General features: G+C 44.3%; 1 long non-coding RNA gene across 1 annotated transcript; it reads right to left on the reverse strand.

Moving 5' to 3' along the window:
* Nucleotides 1-315: 315 nt before the first annotated feature.
* On the reverse strand, nucleotides 316-25,762 carry LOC139040193 (uncharacterized). Its single transcript, XR_011494217.1, has 5 exons — nucleotides 25,462-25,762; nucleotides 12,175-12,260; nucleotides 5,630-5,733; nucleotides 2,367-2,480; nucleotides 316-679 (listed from the first exon to the last, which is right to left on the reverse strand). It is a non-coding gene; the product is annotated as an uncharacterized lncRNA (long non-coding RNA).
* Nucleotides 25,763-27,448: the final 1,686 nt, after the last annotated feature.

Genomic DNA, 27,448 nt, shown 5'->3' on the forward strand with positions numbered 1-27,448 from the left:
ATGGCACAGGAAAATTAAATGCAATTTAAATTTCAGTGTCATCCATAAAGTTTTAGTGGAACACGGCCATGCTCATTTGTTTACACCTTGTCTATGGCCACTTTTGTGCTAAACAGCAGAGATCATTAAAAGTATTTACTATCTACCCTGCACAGAAGATGTCTGCCAGCCTCGGGTTAAAGGATATAGCTTAGAGCAGAGAGAGAACAGAAGGCAGGGAAGCCAGCGTGAAGGGCAGAGGGAGAAGCTTCAGCCATGTTTCTCCAACCTGAGTCGTGTACAAATCCCCCTCCGAAACTGCTCCAGGAGCTCTAGTGTCACTTGAATTACTTTTATTCAAACATAAATTAAATATTTACAAACAGACATCCTGGTAAAACTTCCTTATTCTTTTAGCTCTTACACAACTCTAAAACCAAAACAAACTTAAAAATCAAGTACAAACAAAACTACAAGACCAGTCAATTTCATGTTAACGTCCTTAACTTAAGGTGAGGGACGATGTCTTTCGGCTGCAACCAGATGTCTGCGTCGAGGTCCCAGGCCAGCCCCAGATTCATCTGAGTGCGAGTGCAGGTGTCTGCTACCACGTCTGGGTGATGACAACGATCTCACAACCTTCTCTGGGTGCAAGCACTCCAGACACCTTCATTCACGTAGAATGGCATTGGCAACATTTCTGTAAAGGGTCAGATGATAAACATTTTAGGCTTTGCAGGCCCCTGCTACAACCACTCAATTCTGCCATCATAGCTCAAAAGCCCTCACAGACAGTCCATAAACGGGTGGCGCGGGTGTGCTCCAGTCAAACTTTACTGACAGAACAAGCAGTGGCCAGAATTAGCTCAGAGGCTCTGGGTCAACCTTTGTTCCAGGGCAAAGTGGAAAACTGGTGGGATTTCTGTTCAGCTGTGGACACACCCTCGACAAGCCAGGAGACCGCTGTGGAAGGAGGAGTCACTGCCACAGCCGCCCATCGGATGTATTCACAACGACAGGCTGCAGGCTGGACTGCGGCCACAAGCCTGGACAGCAGACAGCATCACAGCACTATCACCTCTTCACTTCACATCTGTATTCAAACCAGCTCACAGCAACAATGACCATCTTGCCACTTCCCTTGGCCCAGAATGGGGTTTCCACCCACCGGCCCTCAACCTCAGGAGGCTCAGAGATGCCTGCAGGTCCTCACCACTTGGTTCCTGCTGGGACATCCAGAAGGGCTGGGTAATTATGGACTTTGCACATTAGCCACCAGAGTCCAATGCATACTGACAGAGTCTGAGCGCCATGCCGTTATAGTTCTGAATCTCAAAATGCAGTAAGAAAGGAAACTTGGCAACAGTCTTTTTAATTTGGTACCTTTTTACCCACACTGCGAGGCATTTGGGATCAGAGTTCTGATTCTCTTTATGAAGCTCTTCTATATACAGAATCACAGCCTACCTTTAACTTGGAGCTTGACACTCTAGACAATTTTATTATTATTATTATGCTTCAATTTTAGAAAAAAAACACATTTTGAAAGAAAAAAGTGCCAAGAAATACTATAACTTGGATAAGAAACAGTCTCATTTATTAGTCTTTCTTGTAGGGAAGAAAACTTCCCCACACATGTCCCTTTACCTGGCTACTCTTCTCTTCCCAAGACAGTCAATTCAGGGAAAAAAGAGGAATAAAATCTGATTCTGGGGGCCAGCCTAGTGGCGTAGTGGTTAAGTTTGTGCACTCTCCTTCAGCAGCCTGGGGTTCACAGGTTCAGATCCCAGGAGCAAACCTGCACATTGCTCACCAAGCCATACTGTGGCAGTGTCCCACATACAAAAAATGGAGGAAGACTGCCACAGACGTTAGCTCAGCGACAGTCTTCCTCAAGCAAAAAAGAGGAAGACTGGCAACAGATGTTAGCTCAGAGCTAGTCATCCTCACAAAAAAAAAAGAAAGAAAGAAAAGAAAAGGAAAAATCTGATTCTGGTGTGTGGGTATAAACTCGTCATCCTGGTGAACGGATGGATGGGTGGCTATTTACCAACCAGACGAGGAGGCTGAGTCCTCCAGTGAGGCTTCGGGTATGTTCTCCTGGGTGTTCCTGGACAAACTGCACTCCATTGCTCATGACCATCCTTACACGGGCCAGGCTCTATGCCAGGCACTGGTCAACTAGAATGGAAGACAAGAGGGGCCTTGCCCTCAAGGAGATGGCACTGGAGTGGGCACCACCAGAGTCTTAGTTTTAGTTACGTGCTTACTGTGTGCCAAGCACCATGCCAAGCGCTATACACACAATTTTTCTGGGAATACTAATGACACCCCCATTGAACAGACATGATCATCTTGTCTTTACAGATAAGGAAACTGAGACTCACAGAGGTTAAATGACCTGATGAAGGACAGACAGCCAGTCAGCGGCAGAAGCAGGTTTCGACCCTGTGTGGCCTAATCTCGGAGCTTCTGTACTTCCTCCTGCAGAAGCTGGACACCTAAACAGACAATTCCACGACATCCATTATCCTACAACAGGGAGAGCCGAAGCAGGGGCTCTGGGAGCAGGAGACTTGTGAGGGTGGTGGGCTATTTAGAATACTCTAGAACAAACTGATTAGGACACACGACTCATGAGTGGGACCTGAGCAAAGCCCAGCTTCTGAACCCAGTGGAGCACTTTGCTAAACATCCCACTTTAGAGCACTCGGGACTGTCTTGGAGGGAAATAAAACCACCAACCAGGCTTTCCTCCCAGAGATCCCCATGGCTAACTGCCTCACCTCTTTCAAATCTGCTTTCAAACATCATCTTCACAAGGAGCTACTCAACCACCTTATTTAAGCTGCACCCTGCCCCCTCACCATCGCTCTGATCTCTTTCCCCGCCCTCCTATTTCTTTGTTGCACTGTTTTCACCTTCCAACCTATGGTACTATTTAACTTACTTATTCACTACGTTTACTGCTTATTCTTATTGTTTGCTACTCGAATCCTTTCTTTAGAACATAACGTCAACGACAGGAGGAACTGGTGTCTGTTTTGTTCACCACCAGATCCCAAGTCCCTAGAAGAGTGCCGTGTATACAGCAGGTGCCAATAATATTTGTTAAATTAATAAACGAGTGAAGGAGTGTTGAAAAACAGACTGCGGATGTAAGACTGGGCTGAATGATTTTGGCAGCCCTTCCCAGCCCTGGCGTTCGGCTCCCACATACAGGAAAAGCATCCTTCCATTTGGGATTCAGGGACACTGGAAGCAAGTTCTCACCCGTCTAGATACATGACTGAGGTCTCACCGGGATTGTGCTTTCGAATGTGGATGAGACCTTCATGTTCAATAAACTCTCAACCTTGGTCTCCCGTGCTTGTCTTCATTCTAGTCTTGTGCTCTTGTGACATGGGCAGTTAAAGAAGAGAATTTAGGGGTTGCCCTGTGGCCGAGTGGTTAAGTTCATGTGCTCTGCTTTGGCAGCCCAGGGCTTCACCGGTTCAGATCCTGGGTGCGAACATAGCCCTGCTCATCAAGCCATGCTGAGGTGGCGTCCCACATGCCACAACAAGGACTCACAACTAAAACATACAACTACGTACTGGGGGGCTTTGGGGAGAAGAAGGAAATAAATAAGTAAATAAATAAAAGAAGAAGAAGAGAATTTAGTGCACACAGCAAAATCCCCCACATCTCAATGGCAGGCAGAACAAACTCTGTGATTTGAGTGTTTTTGTGAAAAGTCATAGGAGTGTCTTTGTGTCTGAATTAATATAATCTTAAAATTTACAAGAATCCAGTTTCCTTTTTATAAGGTTTCTATAACAGATGTGTCAAGTGTCTAGTTTTGAAAGGACTTCATAATTATTTCACTTACAACTTCCTCTGGGTTAATTATGGGAGTCTAAGAGTTGGACGAGGGGACAAGAGTAATAGAGTTCTTGACATGCCATCTGAATGCAGGCTGAATGCGGTCTGTAACAAAGCCTTCCGGTTTTCCTTTTACTTATTATGTTGTCTTGTCCCCTTATCAGGGTGAGGAACACTCCACTTCTTTACAGGTTCAAACTGAATTCCAAATTCTGTCTGGAGCACATTTGGGTTTCTACCAGGCCCACTTTCTATTTCACTCCGAGGGGTGGGAGAGATGGAGGGTACCAAAATTTATTCCTGTGTGCTCAAATGTGATCAAACCTCGAGCTCTCACTTGACAGTTAATGTCAAAGAACAACTTTAGCGTCGTCTCTTTCTGTATTCATTCCTTTTTAATGCACATCCCTCTGGTTTCCAAAGCCAGAAAAATCTGCAGTTCATTCTAGATTATTCCCCCTGCCCTAACCCCTTCCCTGGCTATCATTTTGTCCTCAAGTTCTGTCAGTTTACATCTAAATATTTCTTGAATCCGTCCATTTCTCTCCATCCTCACTATGGCTGCCTCGATTATGGCTGCCACACTGTTCTGCTGCTAAGGTACAAAATCTTGAATGAGGCCTGTAAATAGGGTGACCAATTCATCCAGGTTTGCCTGGGACTGTCCCAGTGTTAAATCTGAAAGTCTTACACGCCAGGACCCTTCCCCTAGTCCTGGCCAAACTGACACTGTTGGCACCCTCCCTGCAAGTCTTGGCAACTCTCTGCTTCCTCTGTTCACTGCAGCCCCACTCACCTTCTTCCAGTGACTTGGACTTTCCTACCTCAAGACCTTCACACGGGCTGGTTTTCTCCCTGGATTGCTTCTGCAGTCACTTTGTCTGGTTAACTCATCCTCCTCTCCCAGATGCTGGCTGAAACGCCACATCTTCAGACAGCCTTTCACGATCCAGCACCCAGCCCCAAGTTAATTTCTGACCTTGCTACAACCTCTCGCTGTATTCTTTACTTTGCCTTCATACCCCTCTCAATTAGTGGGTTATATTTTGTCTGTGTAGTTACGTGTTTAAAGAAGCACTTTCTTCGTTAAAATTCAGCTCCTCAAAGGCAGACAACGTGTCTGTCTATACAGCTGTTTGTCCCCAACACCTTGCCCAGGACCTGGGAAGCATCGAGCCCTCTATAAATACACCTTCAATACGTTTACTTTGTACGTGTTTTCCTTTTCCCCTGATTAAACTTGCAAGACCTCTTTCTATCCTCCCTCCATCCCTTCTTCTTGCCTTTCTGGTCTCTTGCTGTCTCTCCTTTCTTGCTCTGTCTTTCTTTTCAAGAAACAACTCTTGGAATTAAGTGTTAATGCTACTGTTTTTACGATTTCTTGAACCAATATTTTCTGCTTTTATCAGTATTATTTCCTTCATCTAATTTTCTTAGGTATATTCTTTATTTTAGTTTTTGAGCTCACAGGCCCATTTGCCAGCTCTCTCTTCCTCCCACCTGATTTAGCTAGACTGAGCCTGCACTTTTCCTGAAGAGACAGAGCTGTGTCACTTCGTCACTCTTTTGGCACCCGTTGTTTTCTCTGTGGGATATGCCCTTCGTTTACTAATCTAACAAATATTTAATGGCTACCTCCCCACCTTGTCTACTGAACTAATAATTCTTTAAGATCCAGCTCAGCTATTCCTTGACTGTAACACTTTCCTGCCTCCACCCCCACTGAGTTCATCCACTGCTCTGTGCCACACCCGTACCTGGAGTGGACATCCGTTATAGTACTTACGTTGCATTGTAACACTTTATTCATACTCCATCTTCCCCACTGACCTCTGAGCTCCATGATGACAGTGGCTGACCTCTGTGTCTATTTTGGAGGAGGCTGAGATTCTGGAGGAAAGGGACACACATAATTAGCATGGCTCTCTCTACAGCTTCATCCTCCTAAGAACTAAACAGACCTTCTAAAAAAAATACATAGACTAAGTCAACAGGAAAATAAGCAAGGAGATGAAGAGACAGAAAAAAATACTGAGTCAGGGACCATGTACATTTTCAACTTGATTAGATAATACCAAGGGAAATTTCTTTATTGGAGGAAAGAAGAAAAACAAGAGAGGGGCAAATACAAAAATGAATTTGATGTAGATAAGAGAGATTTTGAGAAAGCTCACACTGATGGACTTGGTCCCCACAAAACATGATTTTGCCGAGTTTGGCAGTCGGGATGGAATATGGACCTTGATCAGAGTGGAACAGGTTTGGAGTACTTTAAGAATATGTTGTGGTCAACCAGTGAAGGACTGAGGACGTTAGAACCATCAAAGGGCCAACTAGATAAAGAGCAAATAACTCTTGTGATTTTATTCGGTGCGGCCTGACATTCTAGATATTGAAGGGGGTAATGAGCGGCATGGCTGAGGATGGGAAGCCAGGGGTCATGGAAGTTCACAGAGGCAAGGGCATCAGGGATGCTCACGAGAACCAGCAAAGTGGCTAACCTTGGGCTGAAACAAGCAAGACCACAGAGGTGTGAGCACGGAGATCCTGAGCTAGACAGACAACAGGTTCCAGGGGAAAACAGAGATGAAGACGTGGAAGGAGAAGTCACTGTGATCAGTCGTGAGGATTTCAGAATTCACACTAGGTTTAGGGTAGGTCCACATCAGGGTTTCATCATCTCGCTGGCCAATAACATGCTTTCATGCCATTTGATGGAAATGAAATACAAACTATGAGATAGTAAAAGAAGAAAACTGGCTAAAGAGTTTTTCAGTCCCTGCAGTGTCTATCAAATCCAATGCCAAGTACTATTCAGGTCTTAGAACCTCCCCTATTCCTGTGTTCTGGCTCCAGTCAGGACACCCCTGGGTCCAGAGCTCCTGAGGTTCATCTGGTGATGGGGCAGGTGTCAGAGTGACTGTTCTAGCTTTCACGGGAGCCTTTGTTCAGGGGCAGGAGGGAGAGAGGGGCCCCTCCTCTTTAATGGTGCTATCAGAACATAGGCTTCTTTGATCTTGTCTGGAATACTGATGGATAAAACTCTCTATGCATTTTATAGGAATATAAAAGACAAACAAGAATGATTTTTAAACACACGAAGCTTTAAGCTACAGATCTGCAGACACATTTTCCCCTTCCTTGTTGCCCCTCTCTAGCCTTTCTGGGAGGAAACACATATCTTGGTGTTGCTTTCTTTAAAACAAGAGAAAGGAGTCAAAACAGTTAATCTCACACGCTTCCTGTGAAAGGGAAAAGGCAGCACACGCTGCTGTAGGAGGAGACCTTGGGAGCAGAGCCAAAGTAGAGGATTTTCCCAATGGGTCCCCATAATGATGCTCTTGGAGGAGGAGAGACTCAGAGTCACCCAAAGGTCCAAGGCGAGGCCAGGCCCATGAAGGACTCAAGTGGATGGAAGTGATGGTCACATCCCGTGAGGAGGCCAAGGAATGACAGCCAGAAGATAAGGGGTGGAGGTGGCCCTGAGGTTAATGACAGGAGAAGACATAAGAAGGACAAAGGTACAGGGGCCAACGGTCAAGGTTGGAAACTTCAGCAACTAAGATGGTGGTGTCATAAACAGAAAAGAAAGACGCAGAGAGAAAAGCAAACCTGCACTGGGAATAAGGAATCGGCGGAACTAGTCTGCCTGAGACTATCAGGACACGGCTTCTTCAACTGCGGGTGCGAGAAGCTGGGAAAATCAAGAGAGGGGATCACAACCCTGATCACCTTCAAATTCCAATTTAACAGACACCCAAGCTCCATCTTCTTCCTAAGACAGCACATCAGTGCCTCTGTATCCTTAATTGTGCATCTAGAAAATCAGATTCTAAAGCAGCCATCGTGGTGGCTGACATGGAGAGACTATAGTAATCACGCGACAGCTGTGAGAGCTTTGGTCTTGCAGACCCTCAAACACCTGCCATTTCTTTGCCCCACCTCTGCCCTTGTTAGCAACATTCAGAGTTGGAAAGATTTAAATCCCTTCATGTGAGTTACTGCACACATGCCAAGTAGATGCTCAGTGGTCACCTCGTTCACTCACCATCTGCCAACTTTGTAGGATGTGTGAGTTGAGTTCCTGCCTCAAGAAAATGTCACAATTGTTAAATCTCAAGAGTCACCTTCAGATAATCTAAATTTTAAGTATTGAATGTGTAACTGACAAAGGACTGGTGTTTAAAAACATTTGCATAGGAACTCAATTCGAAACCATCCTGTGGGGCTCAGGCCATTTAGTCAATGTCTCCAGAGGCTCTGGCTCTTCAAACATGAATTCCTTCTGTTTCATTAGTTTGTGCTACTGCTGTGGCTCCCAAGGGGTTACCTTTGGGACAAGAGACTTAACCATGGCATTGAGCTTTCAACTGTGTAGGAAATAAACTCAGAAACACCCATCCTTAACCAAATTTGTTTCACTTCAGGGAAAGAACAGATATGGGGTTCTTAAAAATTAACGAGTGTCATTTATATTGAATTTTAGATTAAATGATTTAACTAAAGGCTCTAAAAAATACCACTTTTTAGCAGGTCAAAGAGCTCTGCTTCAGAAATGACAGCACAGCCTCCCGGTGAACTGCTTGCGTGCAGTGTCTCTTTTTCTTCTTCCCCTTCCACCTCCTAGAGAAGCTCTTCAGGAGCCTCAGACGGGGGGCTGCTGTGTGGCCAGTTCCAGGGGGACTATTCACATCCGAGTCCATTCACATGGCTCTCCATCACTGTTAGAGGCGCAGGGGTCAGAGAGAAAACTTGTCCTCGCTGTGTAAATACACAGACAAACCTCTTAAAGAAAGCTTTCTCAGTGTCTTAGGTCAGGCTTCCCAGAAGCAGGGCCTGAGACAGTGATTCTGGTGGAAAGGATTCATTGGAGGAGGGCTCTCTGGAGGGGGTGCAGTGTGAGGGAAGCAGCAGACAGGACAAGAAAACTAAGCAAAGGGGCGGTCTCAGCTGGAGACTAACTTCTCCCTCATATCCCAGAAGGCTCTGGTCCACCTTGAGGCCAGGCTTCTGGCTTTTTGCGCCCCAGTCAATCATTGACCACTGACTGTCCCCTGTGGCCAGGAGTAACCTCCCAGGCAAGGCAGCTCCATTTGAGCAATGAATACTCACAGCAACTGAGGAAAGAGTGTGCCACCAGTGAAGGGGACCCGGGCAGGGCACAGCAGCATCCACTACACTTGGGGAAGGAAGGGAAGATCAGAAAAGCAGAGAGGGCCTCTCCGAGCAAGCAGCATATAAGCTGAGTCGAGAAGGATAAGTAAGAGCCAGGATAAGTCAGAGACTTGGAGGAAAAGCAGGGAGAATGGTCAAGGGAACAGCACATGCAATGGCCCTGGGGTAGAGAAGACAATATGGACCTCCTTTCCTCTTCATTCAAGGTGCTCTGGCCTCTGATTCTGGGTTGGAGGGAAGTGTGTAGTGGTATTCCTGTAAGGCAAATTCAGGGCAGGCAAAGAGTTTTGTACTTTGGGCTTCTGCAAAGGACCCAACAGATTTGTGGAAGAAAACATTATGAGTAAGCACTGGGCCCTGAAGATTGCTAGTCTCACCTTTCACGTGCTCTCATCTCTGTACAAAAGTATATTTATCTGTTTTAGGGAGATAAGTGAAGATTCCTTGCCGGGAAACTTTACAAATGTCCAGGAAGGCCAAGCTCTTGGTCTGTAAGGGTGTAGCATCTCCTGTTCTCAAAAGGGTAACATGGACCATCCCTCCCAGGTATGACATCCTATGTGCCATCTAATGATTTGTGGCACCCAAAACTCAATGAAGATAGAACATAGGCAGACAGACAGATGGAAGACCAGGGAGTTCAAATACAGTTTTCTGGCATATGAATTCTGAGACATCAAAACCTCCCTAGGAAATGAAACACCTGAAGTGTCTAGTGAAGTGGAAGGCACTGGGAAGAACTGACCCTGTGTCCCCTCAGTGTCCCAGCAGGGGGTGTTTGGATGAGCGTATTCAACTCAGCAGGAACCGAGCAAGGCAAGTGGCTGCAAAGGGGCAACTGGTAGGTGAGAAGGGCCTCCATTTTGTTTGCAGATAAAAGTTTCTCAGGACATATTTCTTGGATAGTGAATAAAGAGCCCATTGAGGGCTGGCCTCTCACCAGCCACTGTAAAGACAAGCTGAAAAGAGAAGAAACAGAGAAAAAGATAGGATAACAAAGGGGGATAGGAGATTTATGGGCTCAGAGCTCCAAATTTCAACATGAGGTATGAGAATTTCAACTAAAGATGGTGATTTGGGGACTAATATATACGAAGGTCCTTAAAAATGCCCCCCAAAACCATCTTGTAGTTTAAAAAGAATGAATCCATGGTAATGCTAGTAAACTAGAATGGCAGTCAGCTGGAGGACATCTTGAAGAAATCCGAGAAGACAGAAAGCAGATGGATCTGACTGATGAAAACAGATCACAGAAAGATGTAGACCAAAATGCTGGAGAAAAGAGGAACCCTTCCCACAGGGGTCCTTTGAGAGCTCCAAGCTCCTAGTCCACAAACATACAGGACAGAGATGAGACAGGGTACAAGCATGAAGGTAACTGATAAATTAATCACGGGCCAAGTCCTCCCCCAAGGTCTGTTTCCTGACTTTACATCTTTCCCCTCTCTCTCTCCTTTGCTCACCAACTCCAGCTTCATTGACCTTCTTTATGTCCTTTTAACACGTGAAGTGTCTCCCCAGCTCACTGCCTTTGCACTTGCTGTTTCCTGTCTGGAACAATCTACCTCTAGACCTTCACATGCTTGGCTCTTCCTTGTCATTCAGGTCTTGGCTCAAACTTTAGCTGCTCAAAGCATTCTTCTCTGATCACAGTATCTAAATTAGATCCCAACCCCAGCCAGTCACATCACCCTGCTTCCTTTCCTTCAGAGCATGTGTGAATCTCTGAAGTTGTCTGACTCATTTATTTCTTTGTTTCTCATCACCTGAGGACAGAGGCCTTATCTACTTTGTTTATCAGAGTATCGACAGTAGCTGGAACATCAATACAATGAGGTGTTTGTATCAGTTAGCTCTCGCTGGGTGATAAACTACCCCAAAACTTAGTGGTCTCAAACAACAACTGCTCATTTAGTTCATGATTTGGATCAACTAGGCAGTTCTTCTTATCTGCGTGAACTCAGCACATCTCTCCCAGGCTCTGTATCCCAGGCATCCATGGTCAGCTGTAGATTAGCTGCTGGTTGGATAATCTAGGGAAGTCTTTGTCACATGCTATGTGTCTGGCAGGCTGTTGGTCAGAGCAACAGAAGCAAATGGGCCACATGCCTCTTGTCATCCTCTTGGGCTTCTTCACAGGAGTGTTACTTTTTTTGTTTTGAGGAAGATTAGCCCTAACTGCTGCCAATCCTCCTCTTTTTGCTGAGGAAGACTGGCCCTGAGCTAACATCCATGCCCAGCTTCCTCTACTTTATATGTGGGACGACTACCACAGCATGGCTTGCCAAGCAGTGCCATGTCCGCACCCGGGATCTGAATCAGCGAACCCTGGGCCACCAAAGCGGAACGTACACACTTAACTGCTAAGCCACCGGGCTGGCCCCCAGGACTGTTACTTCTGATAGCTCAGAATTCATATGGAAAAAAATGTATTTTTAACTTTCCTGTCTTTTACTTATTTTGGGTTTATTTTGAGCAAGATTAGCCCTATGCTAACATCAGCCACCAATCCTCCTTTTTTTGCTGAGGAAGACTGGCCCTGAGCTAACATACATGCCCATCTTCCTTTACTTTATATATGGGATGCCTGCCACAGCATGGCTTGATAAGCAGTGCGTAGGTCCACCCCCAGGATCCAAACTGGCAAACCCAGGCCACTGATGTGGAGTGCACGAACTTAACAGCTATGCCGCCAAGCTGGCCCCTTACCTATCTTCTTTATAAGGGCAGCAAGAGACAGCAAGTCCAGTGTGCAAGCGGTTTTCAAGTCTCTCCTTCAGGTCACTGTTCTAGAATCCCAATGAACAAACTAAGCCACAGGGCCAAGCCAGATTCAAGGAGATGGAGAAACAAATGCCACATCTTGCTAGGAGGGGCTCCAAAGTCACATTGCAGAGGGGCATGGACACAGGATAGACAGAATTTTCAGCCATTTTGGCACTCTTATCATACTGCTCAATATATGTGTATATATATATATATACACACATATGATGAATATTTTTTATTTAAAAGACTGCATCTGGGAAGGCTGGGCTAGTTGGACCCCATCTCTCTTCCCTGCCCTCCTCCCAAATATATACAGCAGACAGCAGAGGCTTTTGGCCCCCACATAAAAATCCAAGCTGTGCATGCTAAAGAAAGTGACCTGCTTACCTGCAGATGCCTCCTCATTTGAGTGTAGGACCATGAATGGGCAGCAAAGCAGAGTTTGAGGAAACTGTGGAACATCCAGCAGGCACCTTAATGAGAAAGGAGAGGCGACACAGCTTTTCTCAAGAAGGAACACATCAAAATAATTCACTGCTCAAGTCAAGTCCTCCCTTTTTTGACTTGCTCTCCACGGCCGGCTGACCCCCACAACTCTGAACTGTCATTTTCCAGTTATGGCACCAGACCCACCAGTACAGGCTCATCCAGGGAGCAGTTTCTTGGCAGAGAGATCTACACAAATCCAAATGGAACTCCCACTGCTTAACAGCCTAGATCTTTATTCACAAACAAGAACTAACAGCCAAGGGTCAACAAATGTGAAGAAAAGAAATCACATATGTGACTCACATTAAGATTAACAAGTAAAATAATTGTGTTTTTAGGAAATAAAGATCATTCAGGAAACAAAACAATGTTAAAAGAGTAAGAAATGACTCTAGTGAGATAGGAAAGATGGCACATACAAAAGTAAGAACAGACTGCTGCTGCAAAAAAGGAGCAATCAGAGGCCGAAAATGAGTGCCTGGGAATTAAAAATATGTTTGACACTAAAACAATTCAGTGGACAGACTGACTAAGAGAATGGGGATGGTTAACAACATGTCAGTGATCTGGTGATAAAGTCAGTGGAATCTTGCAGACCAGAGCCAAAGGCAGAATGATGGCACGTAGGAGAGAAATGTGAAGCAGCATACATGTCTGCCCTTTCTTTTATCGGGGTTCTGGAGGCAGAGAACAGAGGTAATAAAAGGGAGGAACAATTCAGTAGAAGATAATTTCTGTGAGACAAAGGCTACAGGGGTTTCTGAAGGCCCCCTCCTTTTTTTTAAGGAAGATTAGCCCTGAGCTAACATCTGCTGCCAATCCTCCTCTTTTTGCTGAGGAAGGCTGGCCTTCAGCTAACATCCATGCCCATCTTCCTCTACTTTATGTGTGTGACGCCTACCACAGCATGGCTTGCCATCGGTGCCATGTCCGCACACGGGATCCAAACGGGTGCACCCCAGGCCAGCAAAGTGGAACATGTGCCCTTAACCACTGTACCACCAGGTCGGCCGAGAAGCCCCTTTTATACGGGCACTAATCCCATTCCTCAGGGCTCTGCCCTCATGACCTAATCACCTCCCAAAGGCCCCACCTCCTAATACCATCCCATTGGGCCTTAGCATTTAACAAAGGAATTTTGGGGAGACACAACATTTAGACAGCAACGGGGCCAAAGAAAATGGTGTCATGAATTTTGCTTTGGGCATCGGAAATACTAGAAAAAGGAGGTGCTATTTCTGTTCCACTGTGAAGGATAAATATCAATTCCCACTGAGAGGCAAGGCATTTCAGGCAGAAGGAAGAGTATATGAGCAGAAGTAGAAAGGTCTGAAATTCCCTGACAGGTTTGCAGAAAGAGATCAATAGTTTAGTGTGGCGAGAGTCTGAGATCTATGGCAGGAAGTGAATACACATGAATCTGAAAAGATAGGATTGTGCCAGATTGTAAAGAGCTCACATGCTATTCTGAGACGCTTTTCTACCTGACAGTATACATAGTTGGGAACCCTTGGAGAATTTCATGCAGCAGAGCGACATATTCACAATCTACTTAGCTCAGAATCATGAATAGAAAGTGGGTACTTTCTGATGAGCCATTCCCCAGACTCACCTAGATGTAAAAACTCAAGAGTAGGCAGAGAATTTCAATAGCACTAGGAACCAGAAATATTTCACCATTACCTGCTAGAAAACCAGAAGAACTTCCATGAGTTAAACCTTTAAAGCTTACAGGTAGACTGGTGGAACCATTTATGGTAAAATATTTCAAGAAATCTCACAAGCATAGACTTTCTTTCATCAGAGTGAAGGAATTCAAATCTCTCTCAGTATGGAAACTATTTAGTAGAGGATTCAGAGTCTTTAACACCCTCATCCAGCATCAGTCGTGAGCTGAAACGTGCATGTGGAAGGAAAGGAGCTGTGGGGCGGCCATGGTGAAGTTGTAGCTTTTAGCCATGAATGCAGAAACAGCCCATCCAGGAATGAGTTTTAAATACTGTACAAAGACAATAAGGTAGTGGTATCTCAATATCTCTTCTTAGACATCAGGTTATTAGTTTAAAGAAGGAGTGACTTTTTAAACTAGAAAGTTTCATGACACTTGGCTGTTTTAAACTAGATATCTGGCGGCCAGCCCCAGTGGCCTAGTGCTTAAAGTTTGGTGCACTTTGCTTCAGTGGCCCAGGTTCGGTTCCCAGGCATGGACCTACACCACCCATCTGCCATGCTAATGGCAGCTCACATACACACCCACAAAAAACCAGTGACATTCGCCATCATGGTGGAGTGAGCTCTTCCCTTAGACTCTCTCCCCAAGACACAATGCAAAGGACATTCATAAACCAACAGAGAACATTCACACAACACAACAGACGTCTGAGAGACCCAGGCAGCCATACATTTGAAGGTGGAGGTGCTGTACCCCCGGGAGGAAGTGGAAGGAGGTAAGGGGATCTCCTCTTCCTCCTTGACGGTGATCTAGGGCACAGGACTGCACGTGGCTCTGTGAGGAGAGCAGGGAGGGGCAGCTCTCCGCAGGAACGCCTTTGCTCTTGGAGCTGCCTACAGCTGTGGGAAAGCCCCACACAGAGGAGGCCAAGGAATTGCAGGGGCATCTTTATCAAGCAAGCACCCCAGCGGGGGAGACAGCAAGGGCAGAGCGGAATGCCCCTAGGATTCTGCATGCAAAACAAAGCGCCTCTCCCTCCACCTGACACACCAGCTCAGCCAGAGGAAGGGACTCCTACCAGAGCGAATGCACATACATTTCTAAAGCAGCAGGAGTGAGCGGGCAGTGGCAGACGTGCCCAGTCAGCATAGATTCCAAAGGACAGGCACAGATGCCAGGGATCACGGTGGGCTCAGAATACACAGGTCCTGCCCCTCCCACTGGTAGCAGGTAGAATCTGCAATCAGATACTTCCACTAAGGGGAAGCACAAATCCACCCCCTGAAATAGTACAAAAAGACACTTTAATACTCCAGACCAGAAGGAAAATGACAAGCACCCAGAAATCAATCTTGTCCTGAAGGCACAAACATTTACAATCTAAATGAAAGACAATTCAAAATAGCTATCATTAAAAAACTCAATGAGTTACAAGAAAACTTGGGAAAGCAGTTCAATGAAATCAGGAACAAAATTTAATGAACAGACAGAATTCTTCACAAAAGAGACTGAAACTATAAATAAAAACCCATCAGAAATGTTGGAGATGAAAGACACAATGAATGAGATAAAGAAAAATCTGGAGTCCTTGAATAACAGGGCTGATTTATGGAACACAGAAGCAGCAGCTGGGAGGACAGAAATATAGAAATGCTTCAGAAGAAGGAGGCAGAACTATGATAAAAAAGAAATGAAAAAATTCTCCCAGAATTATCCAACTTAATTAGGAAATGCAACAGAAAGATTATAGGTATGCCAGAGGAAGAAGGGAGGGAGAAAGGAACAGAAAGCTTGTTCAAAGAAATAATAGCTGAGAACTTCTCAAACCTGGGGAAGAAACTGGATTTACAAGTAAAAGAAGCTAACCGAGGGGCTGGCCCCATGGCCGAGTGGTTAAGTTCGCACGCTCCGCTGCAGGTGGCCCAGTGTTTCATTTGTTCGAATCCTGGGCGTGGACATGGCACTGCTCATCAAAACCACGATGAGGCGGCGTCCCACATGCCACAACTAGAAGGACCCACAACTAAGAATATACAACTATGTACCAGGGGGCTTTGGGGAAAAAAAGGAAAAAAATAAAATCTTAAAAAAAAAAAAAAAAAGCAGCTAACCGAACTCCTAATTGTATCAATGTAAAAACACCTTCTCCAAGGCATATGTTAGTGAAACTGGCAAAAGTAAATGACAAAGAAAAAATATTAAGGGTAGCAGGGCAGGAGAAAATAACCTACAAAGGAACCCCTAGCAGGCTTTCACCAAATTTCCCAGCAGAAACCTTACAGGCTAGGAGAGAACAGAACAATATCCTCAAAATTCTGAAAAACAGAAACTTTCAGCCAAAAAGATCTATCCATTGAAATTATCCTTCAGATATGATGGAGAAATAAAACCTTTCCCAGATAAACAAAAGCGGAGGGAGTTCATTGCCACAAGACTCCCTCATACAAGAAATGATCAAGAAGGCCCTGATATCAGAAAGAAAAAGAAAGGGTTTAAAAAGCCTTGAGCAAAGAGATAAATAGGCAGACAAAATCAGAAAATTGCAGTTCTCTATCAGGACAGGATAGCAACCAATTATAATATTGAAGATAAAGGGAAGGAACACATCAAAAATAACCGTAATCTCATCATTTTAACCACAAACTCACATCAGAAAACGGAAGTTACAACAAAAGTAACTTAGAAGGGGATGAAGAAAGGAATGGAACCTGCTTTAGACTAAGGAAATAAGAGGCCATCGGGAAATGGACTATCTCATCTATGAGATTTTTTATATAAACCTCATGGCGACCACTAAACAAACAATCAGAACAGAGACACAAAGGATACATACGGAGAAAATCATTATAGAGAACTACCAAACTAAACTGGCAGTCCGAAATACAAAGGACAAGAAACAAGGGAAATACAGAACGACCAGAAAACAAGTGATAAAATGGCAGCAGTAAGCCCTCATAGATCAATCATCACTCTAAATGTAAATGGATTGAATTCTCCAATCAAAAGAGAGAGAGTGTAGGCCCGGGCCAGTGGCTCAGCAGTTAAGTGCACATGTTCTGCTTTGGCGGTCCGAGGTTCGCCAGTTAGGATCCTAGGTGTGGACATGGCACAGCTTGGCAAGCCATGCTGTGGTAGGTGTCCCATGTATAAAGTAGAGGAAGATGGGCATGGATATTGGCTCAGGGCCAGTCTTCCTCAGCAAAAAGAGGAGGATTGGCAGCAGATGTTAGCTCAGGGCTAATCTTCCTCAAAAACAAAAAGAGAGAGAGAGAGAGTGGTGGGATGGATTAAAAAATAAGACCCAACATTATGCTGACTCCAGGAAACAGATCTCAGCTCTAAAGACAGACAAAGGCTCAGAGTGAACTGATGGAAGATGAGACTCCAAGCTAATGGCAAACAAAAGAAGCAGGTGTTGCCGTCCTTAGACAAAACCGACTTCAAGATTAAACAGGCAATGGAGTGACATCAGCATCATGGTGGAGTGAGCTTGCCCGGGACTCTCTCCCCTCCAAGATACAACGAAAAGGAGCAACCCTATTTCAAAAGAAAATACCCTAAAAGCACAAAAATCCTCGGAGAGTCACGGCAGCCACACGACAGAGGGGGGAGAGGCTGGAGCCCTGCCTCAGAGGAGCTGGCACAGGGTAAGAGAGAACTCTGCTCCCTCCCTTAAAGACTGTGGTCACTGCCAGGGAGGCTCCGTGACAGAAGGCGTGGGGGGAGGGGCTGCGCGTCTGTGGAATCACCCAGGACTCCCTAGGGCCCTTGCGGCCTAAAGGGAAGCCCTTTAACAGGGCAAAAGCTTTCATTCAGGGGTGACCTCATCAAGCCAAGACCACAGGAGCCCAGATAGCGAGAGCTGATCGGGAACCCGGGACTGCATGCAGGAGAAAGTGCCCCTCCCCTGACCCGCACTGCGCCGGGCCATCTCCGCTGAAGGTGGAGGGCTCAGAATACACGGCTCTCGACCCCCATCCATTGGCAACATGCTGTAACTGCAACAGAATACTATCACAATGGGAAAAAGACTCATCCTTTCAGCATCAGGCAACTCATCAAATCTCCAGACCAGAGAGAAAATAAGCACCCAGAATTCAGTCCTGAGGATGCAGAAATAAGTAAACTAAGCAACAATGAATTCAAAAGAGCTATTGTCAAAAAACTCAATGAGGTAAAAGAGAATATACAGAAACAATTCAACGAGTTCAGGAGCTAGTCCACAAAACAGATTGAAACTATAAAGAAGAATCAATCAGAAATACTAGAGATGAAAGACACAATGGAAGCAATAAAACAAAATACAGATTCCCTGAATGCTCGTGTGGACACCACAGAGGAGCGACATGTTGAAATGCTCCAGACAGAGGAGGAGAGAGAAGTGAGACTAACAAGAAATGAAGAAAGTCTCCGAGAAATATCCAACTCAATGAGAAAATACAACATAAGAATCATAGGTATTGAAGAAGGTGAAGATAAGGAGAATAGAGCAGAACGCGTGCTCACAGAAATAACAGCAGACAGCTTCCCAAATCTAGACAATGAGAGGGAAACGTGTCTGGAGGAAGCCTTCAGATCTCCTAGATGTGTCAAAGTAAAAAGACCTACTGCAAGGCATATAGTAGTAAAACTGGCAAAAATGAAGACAAAGAAAGAATACTCAGGGCAGCAAGGCAGAAGAAAATACCCTACAAAGGAACCCCTATCAGATAAGCAGACTTCTCTGCAGAAACCTCACAAGCTAGAAGAGGATGGAATGACATATCCAAAATTTTAAAAGATAAAAATCTTCAGCCAAGTATACTCTACCCAGCAAAAACATCCTTCAGATATGAGGGAGAAATTAAAACTTTCCCAGACAAACAGTGCTAAGGGACTTTGTAGCCATGAGACCCATCCTCCCACACCAAGAAATCCTCAAGAAGGCCCTCATACCTGAAAAAATGACAAAGGGGAGAGAGGGGTCACAAAACACAGAGTAAGGAGACCAACAGATAGACAGGATCAGAACAGGATAGCAAATATTCAACTACAGCATTAGGCTAAAGGGAAGGAAAACACCAAAAACAAAGACAATCTCGTCACTTTCACCACAAACTCATGACACAAGTTGGAATAAGATATGAGAATAATAACTTAGGAGGTGAGGTGGAAAGGGACTGAATCAGTTTAGACCAAGGAAGTAAGAGGTCATCAGAAAAGGGACTATGTTATGCACGAGATTCTGAATACAAACTTCAGGGCAGCCACTAAACTAAAAAGCAGAACAGAGACACAAAAAAGAAATAAGGAAAAAACAAAGACACACAGCATAAAAAACGGCATAATTCAATGGGTAGACCAAAACACACAGGACGAGAAACAAAGGAAATGCAGGAAAACTGGAAAACGAGTGATATAATGACAGCATTAAGCCATCATACATCAATAATCACCTTCAATGTAAATGGACTGAACTCTCCAATAAAAAGACACAGAGTGGCAAGATGGATTAAAGAACAAGATCCAATAATTTGTCGCCTCCACGAAACTCATCTCAGCTCTAATGACAAGTACAGGCTCAGAGTGAAGAGGTGGAAGACGAGACTCCAAGCTAACAGCAAACAAAAGAAAGCAGATGTCGCAATACTTACATCAGACAAAGTAGACTTCAAGACAAGGCAGGTAAAGAGATACAAAGAGGGGCAGTATACAATGATCAAAGGGACACTCCATCAAGAAGAATAATAACACTTATAAATATCTATGCACCCAACACAGGAGCAGCAAAGTTCGTAAAGCAACTGTTAACAAACCTAGAAGAAGATATTAAAAATAACACAATAATGGTAGGGGACCTCAACACCCCACTCACATCATTGGACAGATCATCCAGACAGAACATCAACAAGGAAACAGTAGAATTAAACGAAAAGCTAAAACAGTTGGACTTAATAGACATATACAGAACACCCCATCCAAAAACAGCAGAATACACATTCTTCTCAAGTGAACACGGAACACTCTCAAGGATATGTTGGGAAACAAGGCAAGCCTCTATAAATTAAAAAAAAAAAAATGAACTAATAAGAAGCATCTTTTCTGATCATAATGGTCTAAAGCTAGAAATTAGTTACAAGGAAAAAGCTGAGAAAGAGACAAAGATGTGGAGACTAAAGAATATGCTATTGAACAAGCAATGGAGCATTGAAGAAATTAAAGAAGAAATAAAAAAATATCTGGAGACAAATGAAAATGATAACATGCCATACCAGCTCATACGGGATGCAGTAAAAGCCATATTATGAGGGAAATTCATACAGGCACACATTAACAAACAAGAAAAATCCCAAATAAGCAATCTCAAATTACACCTAACTGAAGTAGACAAACAAGAACAAATAAAGCCCAAAGTCACCAGAAGGAGAGAAATAATAAAAATCAGAGCAGAAATAAATGCTATTCAAACAAAAAAGGCAGTAGGAAGGATCAATGAAAACAAAGAGCTGGTTCTTTGAGAAGATAGATAAAATTGACAAACTCCTAGCCAGATTTACAAAGAAAAAAAGAGGGCTCAAATAAACAAAATCAGAAATGAAAGAGGAGAAATACCAACATACTCTACAGAAATACAATGGATTATAAGAGAATACTACGAAGAACTGTATGCCAACAAAATGGCTAACCTAGAGGAAATGGATAAATCCTCAGACTCCTACAACCTCCCAAAGCTGAGTCAAGAAGAAATAGACAACCTGAACAGACCGTCACAAGCAAAGAGATTGAAACAGCAATCAAAAGCATCCCAAAGAATAAAACCCCAGGACCAGATAGCTTTCCTGGGGAATTCTAGCAAACTTTCAGAAGATTTAATACCCATCCTTTTCAAGCTATTCCAAAAAATTAGGGAGGATGGAACACTTCCTAACACATTCTACGAGGCCAGCATCACTCTGATACCAAAGCCTGAAAGGGACAGCACAAAAAAGGAGAACTACAGGCCAATATCGCTGATGAACATAGACGCAAAAATTCTCAACAAAATCTTGGCAACCTGAATTCAGCAATTCATCAAAAGGATCATACATCATGATCAAGTGGGATTCATACCACGGACACAGGGATGGTTCAACATCCGCAAATCAATGTGATACACCACATCAACAAATTGAAGAATAAAAACCACATGATCATCTCAATAGCTGCAGAGAAAGCACTTGACAAGATCCAACAGCCATTTATGATAAAAACTATGAACAAAATAGGGATAGAAGGAAATTACCTCAACATAATAAGGGCCATATATGACAAATCCACAGCCAATATCATACTCAATGGGCAAAAACTGAGCACCATCCCCCTGAGAACAGGAACGAGACAAGGATGCCCACTATCATCACTCTTATTCAACATAGTACTGGAGGTTTTGGCCAGAGCAATTAGGCAAGAGAAAAGAATAAATGGAATCCAAATAGGGAGTGAAGAAGTGAAACTCTCGCTGTTTGCACATGACATGAGCTTGTATATAGAAAACCCCCCAAAATCCACTGGAAAACTAATACAAATAATTAACAACTACAGTAAATTTGCAGGGTACAGAGTCAACTTACAAAAATTAGTTGCTTTTCTATACTCCAACAACAAACTTACAGAAAGGGAACTCAAAAATATAATTCCATTTGCCATCGTACCTAAAAAAATAAAGTACCTAGGAATAAATTTAACCAAGGAAGTGAAGGACTTATACAAAGAAAACTATAAGACATGAGTGAGAGAAATTGATAGTGACTTCAAGAGATGTTAAGAGACTCCTTGCTCATGGATTGGAAGAATAAACACAGGTAAAACGTCCATACCACACAAAGCAATCTACAGATTCAATGCAATCCCTATCAGCATCCCACTGACATTCTTGACGGAGACAGAGCAAGGAATACCAAAATTCATATGGGACAAAGATCTCGAATTGCTAAGGCAATCCTGAGAAAAAAGAACAAAGCTGGAGGTATCACAATCCCTGACTTCAAAATGTACTACAAAGCCATAGTGACCAAAACGGCATGGTACTGGTACAAAAACTGGCACACAGATCGATGGAACAGAACAGAAAGCCCAGAAATAAAACCACACATCTACGGTCAGCTAATCTTCGACAAAGGTGCCAAGAACAGACAATGCAGAAAAGACAGTCTCTTCACTACTATCTCATGACTAGGTACTTAAGCAAAGAACTGGAAATCAATGATTCAGAGAGACTTATGTGCCCCTATGTTCCTTGCAGCATCATTCACAATAGCCAAGACACGGAAGCAAACCAAGTGCCCATCAACTGACAACTGGATAAAGATGTCATATACGTACATACACACACACATATATATATATTTATACACACACACAGACACACACACACACAATGCAATACTACTCAGCCATAAAAAAAGACAAACTTGTCCCATTCACAACAACGTGGATGGAACTTGAGGGTGTTATGTTAAGTGAAATAAGCCAGACAGAGAAAGGCAAACACCATATGATTTCACTCAACTGTGGAAGGTAAACACACGAACAAAGAGAACGGTTTACTGGGTACCAGAGGGGAAGCGGGGAGGGAGCTGGGCATAGGGGTAAAGGGGCACACTGATATGGTGACTAACAAATTATAACGGACCACTGACATTTCACAATGTTATAAACTCTTTTGACCTCAATTAGAAAAAAAGAGGAAGATTGGCGGCAGATGTTAGCTCTGGACGAATCTTCATCAGCATAAAGAAATAAAAATAAAAATAATAAACTAGAAATGTGGCTCAAGGCTGTGCACATCACCGAGTTCTCCAACTTCAGAGCAGGAACAAGGAAAAGATCACATAGCAACCTGATAGGAACTAAGTAGAAATTACGTCTAACTAATAGAAAAAGGCTGTCCATTTCTTGCTCCTTGATGAATACGCCAACGTGGAAATCAGAACATATATCTCAGCCATATGTCTTTGTCTTATTTTTCTTCAAGACTGTACAGCATGAACATAGAAATGTTCAGCTTAAAAGTCAGGAGAAGAGTCCTTGAAAGACTTCCATTTGAGGAAACAGAACTATATTTTAGAAAGCTTCTGCTGTGTTTGTGTTCTCAGGAAAATTCAGGAAACTGTTTGCTCTATGAAGCAAGAAATGAAAACTTGTATAAGTTGAGGGACTGAGCTGTAAAGGGAGAGGGTGGCAAGGGAGAAATAGACAAAAAGATAAGGAGGAAGTATTTGGGAAAGAATAAAATTTCCCTTGAGATTACATGCAGCTTAGAAACAATCAAGATCAGTTTTTACATCACTGGGAATTGAATCAATGATGTTGAAGCCATTCTTGAGAAACTCTCTCAGAAAGAAGGAGATAAAGGAAAAGAGAGAAAATAAGAAGAAGATTCCAGAGATGGAAAAAGATTTTCAATAGAAGAATGTTTGGCATGTCTGAGGGAGAGAGCAGAGCAGATGAGAAAAATAATCTTTAAACACATCTCAGAAAAAACTTTCTGCAACTCAAGGAGGGCCCGGATCATCAAAAGGAACACATCAGATATGAGGCCAAATTGATGAGAAAAAAATATGACCATAACACATATTGAGAAAGTTTTGGAACTTCAAGAATAAATAAGATTCTCTAGGGATTTAGGAAGAAAGAGAAAAAAAGGTCACATTGGAATTAGACTGCTCATCTGCAATTCTAGGATACATGGAGCAATGTGTGTGGACAGAGACGAGGGACAAAACTGTGTGAGATAAGCATTCGATACCCAATCTCTCACCCACGAGCGAAGACAAAAACAAAAGGATTTACACTAATGTGCAAAGACTCCCAAGATACACTATTCCATCTAGCAACAATACTAGAAACACAGTTAAAAGATGAGTCAGACTCAGAAAAAATAGGAGCAACATGTAAAATAGACAAATGGTTAATATCCACACTGAAGAAGGAGCTCCCAAAACCCAACTAAGAAACTGCTAAGGGGTAGGAATAAATAATTGACTGAGAAATAAATACAGATGACCAATAGGCAGCAAGGACACAATCCATTAATTACAAATGAAACTGGCATCGAAATACCATTGGATCAAGAAAACAACAGGAAGAACATCACGTGTGGGAAAGGCCTGTGAAAACAGATACCGGGAAGAACTCTGGGAGAGCCTTTAGGGTCTGGAAGATCAAGACACCTCCCTGAATCCAAAACTCTCCACAGTCATACAATCGACCTCCTCCAAATCATACAGTCAACAAGGAGAACCAACGAAGCCACATAGAAGCAAGCCTGTAGCGTCACAAGATGACCAAGACGACCATAACCTTCAAATGACCTGGAAGTTCAGAAAGAAATGCCAACTTCCAGCCCAGCTCCGACCACTACTGAAAGCCTTTGGCAGAGTGGAGGATTACAAGGTTTAAGACTCCATGGAAAGGACAAGGTCATGGAGGAATCAGATAAAACACATCAAACCACCCTCAAAAGAGGAAGTCCAACACTACCTGCTGAAATACGCAACACAGGCGAAGGACTCGGTAGTCCTGGGCACTGGCCACGAGCACGCTGCTGCAAGGGGAAAGGCTCTGGAGGTGTCAGCCTTGGAGAAGCACTGCTTCCAAGGGAGAACCAGAAATTGGCAAAAGAGGTGGTGCTCCTCCGAGACGGGGCCATAAGGAAAGAGGATGGGAGGAAAGAAAAAAGGAATAGGAAGGATTTTGCATAAAGGAAAAAGAAACAAAATATACCCCTTAATTCCCAATAGCGTTATGTTTAAAGAAACTGCGCTTCACCATCCAGACAGAAGTGGGCTCTCTCACACCAGGAACCCTGTCCATATAACATCCAGGAACAGAAAAAAAAAAAAATTCCATACAAAGTTACTGTAAGAAGAAAACAAAGTGAATCATAACATTTCAGTCGTTCAAAATTTCTCCTCTGCTCCTCCAAAAACATGGAGAAAAACTACAGCACAACACTCCACATTTAATTATTTCAAACAAGCATTGGAAGATGTTGAAAAAAGAAAAACAAACATCTAGAATTAGAAAGCCACATATTAAGGCAGAAACGGACACAGCACAGAAATACCGTGAGATCCGATCAATTTCTTTGAAAAGACAACAAGAAATAAACTAAAACTAGAAGGTGCCTTAACAATCCCATACAAGAGGGAGAGCTGCACTCCTCAGAACCCATCTAGACCAACGTTACTATCTGCTTCACGTCTGTCCTTCCAGCAAGACTTGGTTCCAAGGAGCCAAGACCACGTGTGCCAATTCAGCGCCCGACTCCCAGGCACCGCATCCCCAGGCTGGCCCCGTGCCCGGCACACACCGCCCGTTCCACGAACGCGTGAAGCACACGAAGAAACCCCTCGCTCCGCGCGCCCCACAGCTGTCGCGCGACCTGACGGGCACCTCTTGGCGCACAAGCCTATTCCTCGGGTACACGCTGGGCTCGCCTCGCCTCCCACCAGCCCCCAGGCCCCGGCCCCCAGCCCCACGTCCCCAGGCACCTCTTGCAAACAGAAGCATCTTCGCGGGTGCCGCGCAGGCCCTCGTCGTCTGCGTCGGGCGAGGAAGAAGACCCGGAGCTGAAGGAGGGCCTCCTCAGGCTAGGGCGTGGTGGGCCCCGGCTGCTGTGACACACACCGGGGAAACGAACGAGCCCGGGAGAAGGCGGCAGAGCGCGGCCCGACGACACCCGGCTCCGCCAGGCTCGGCTGACGCAGCTCAGCAACGCCTCCCACTTCGGCGGCCCAGCAACTGTCCGCTCCTCGGCGCCGGCGCTGAGACGCCCACCTGGCAACTTCCCCGCCCCCTCCGGCCGCGGACACGCTCATTGGAGGAGTCCTTTGGCCCCGCCCACACATTCCGGAAGTTCGCCCAGGAGGACAGTAAACAAATTGTCGCAAGATCATCGCAATCCCTTCGGGGCATGGTAGTCTTTAGGTGCGTAGGCTGTCTCCCGGGTTTCTTTTGTTCCCCCTGAAATTTCTTAAGTATAATTAACTGAGGGCAGAAGAGCTGGTAGAATCCTCAGCAGTGAGGCGAAGGGCAGAGAATCCAGCCTGGGGAAACAAGTGTTAGCATTACAGTCAGTCGGGGGTCAGTCTCATTCCACAATTTAACAAATATTTATTGAGCTCCACTCTGAGCCAGGAACCGTTCTATGGGCTATGCATACATACCTGCCTTTATGTGAAGGAAGGATTGTGTGGAAAACTAGAGCTACCAGTTGCAAGCATCAATGGCTGAATTTCAGCAACATAATGTTCGGTGAAAGAAGGAAATATAACATTTGTAAAGTTCAAACCAAGCAGAAGTGATATTTAGATAAACATATATATATGATAAAATGCTATACAAAAAAGTAGAAGAATGAGAGAAAAACATCAAGAATCAGATTGTGACCTTTAGGGAGTGGGGAGGGTAGGACACTGGAGGACAAAGAAAGGGAATGAGGGAGGAGTACAGAGACACCTCAATGATTTCTCAAGTGGGGGTAGGTTCACATACATATGTTTCTTTTCTTGCATATTCACGATGTTCATAACAGATATCCTGTACTAGATTCACTGTAAAACATTTTTTGAATAAACAAGAAAAGAAGTGTGCTTGTATATTCCTTTTCATTATCTGTTGGGAACCAGGGAATGGATGTACTCAAACTTTAAGAACCTTGAATCACACACACACACACACAAGCAAAATAAACAAACAACAACAAAAACTCAATACACATATCTTGGGGTGAGATCAGACATTAAAAGCTATTCAATGGACGAACAAGATCTCATGGATACCCGAAGTAGAAATCACAGTGGGGAAGGCAGAGGTTGGGGAATTTAGCCAGGGGAATGATGAGGAGATGAAATACACCACTTTCTTTGACTCAGCCTCAGCCTAGAGGGTATTGCAAACCACTGAACAAGCACTGTCATCCGGCTCGGCAGCGTACACAGTCCACGCATGTTAGTGGGTAAGAAGTGTCAACAACACACAGTAGAAGGTGTGGATCCCATCGGTCTAGAGTGGGAGGCTGAGGGGGACTGGAAGAAGGTGGAGGCAGACGCACCAATACACCTCTGTTGATCGATGAGCAGAGAATACTTGTGCTCTTTGCTGAGCCTTTGATTCAGGAAAACTGGTGATTCAGAGGACTCTGGTGAGTTTTTCACTGAGGGGCCACCCCAAAGGCTTCCTGCAGGTAGGGCCAGCTCATTCCATTTAAGCTCCTGATCAAGGGGCTGGAACTTTATGAAATAGCAGTGGCATCTGGAAATGGCAAGTTTAGCCTTCTCAGGCTGCATGATGCCTCCAAATATGGGACTGCAATGGGGTAGCCCTGAACAATGTCCTAGCCAGAGAAAGGTCACTGCCAGCTAATTTTCATCCTTTGACAAGGTCAAACGAAGAGAAACCGGGGTTTACAATCCCTGTGAACATTAATATTGGGAGCCAGAAGCTGGGCTTGAACCATAGAACTTCTCCCCAAGAGGC

This window comes from Equus asinus, chromosome 14 (genome assembly GCF_041296235.1).
Source record: "Equus asinus isolate D_3611 breed Donkey chromosome 14, EquAss-T2T_v2, whole genome shotgun sequence".
Classification (NCBI taxonomy): Eukaryota; Metazoa; Chordata; class Mammalia; order Perissodactyla; family Equidae; genus Equus; species Equus asinus.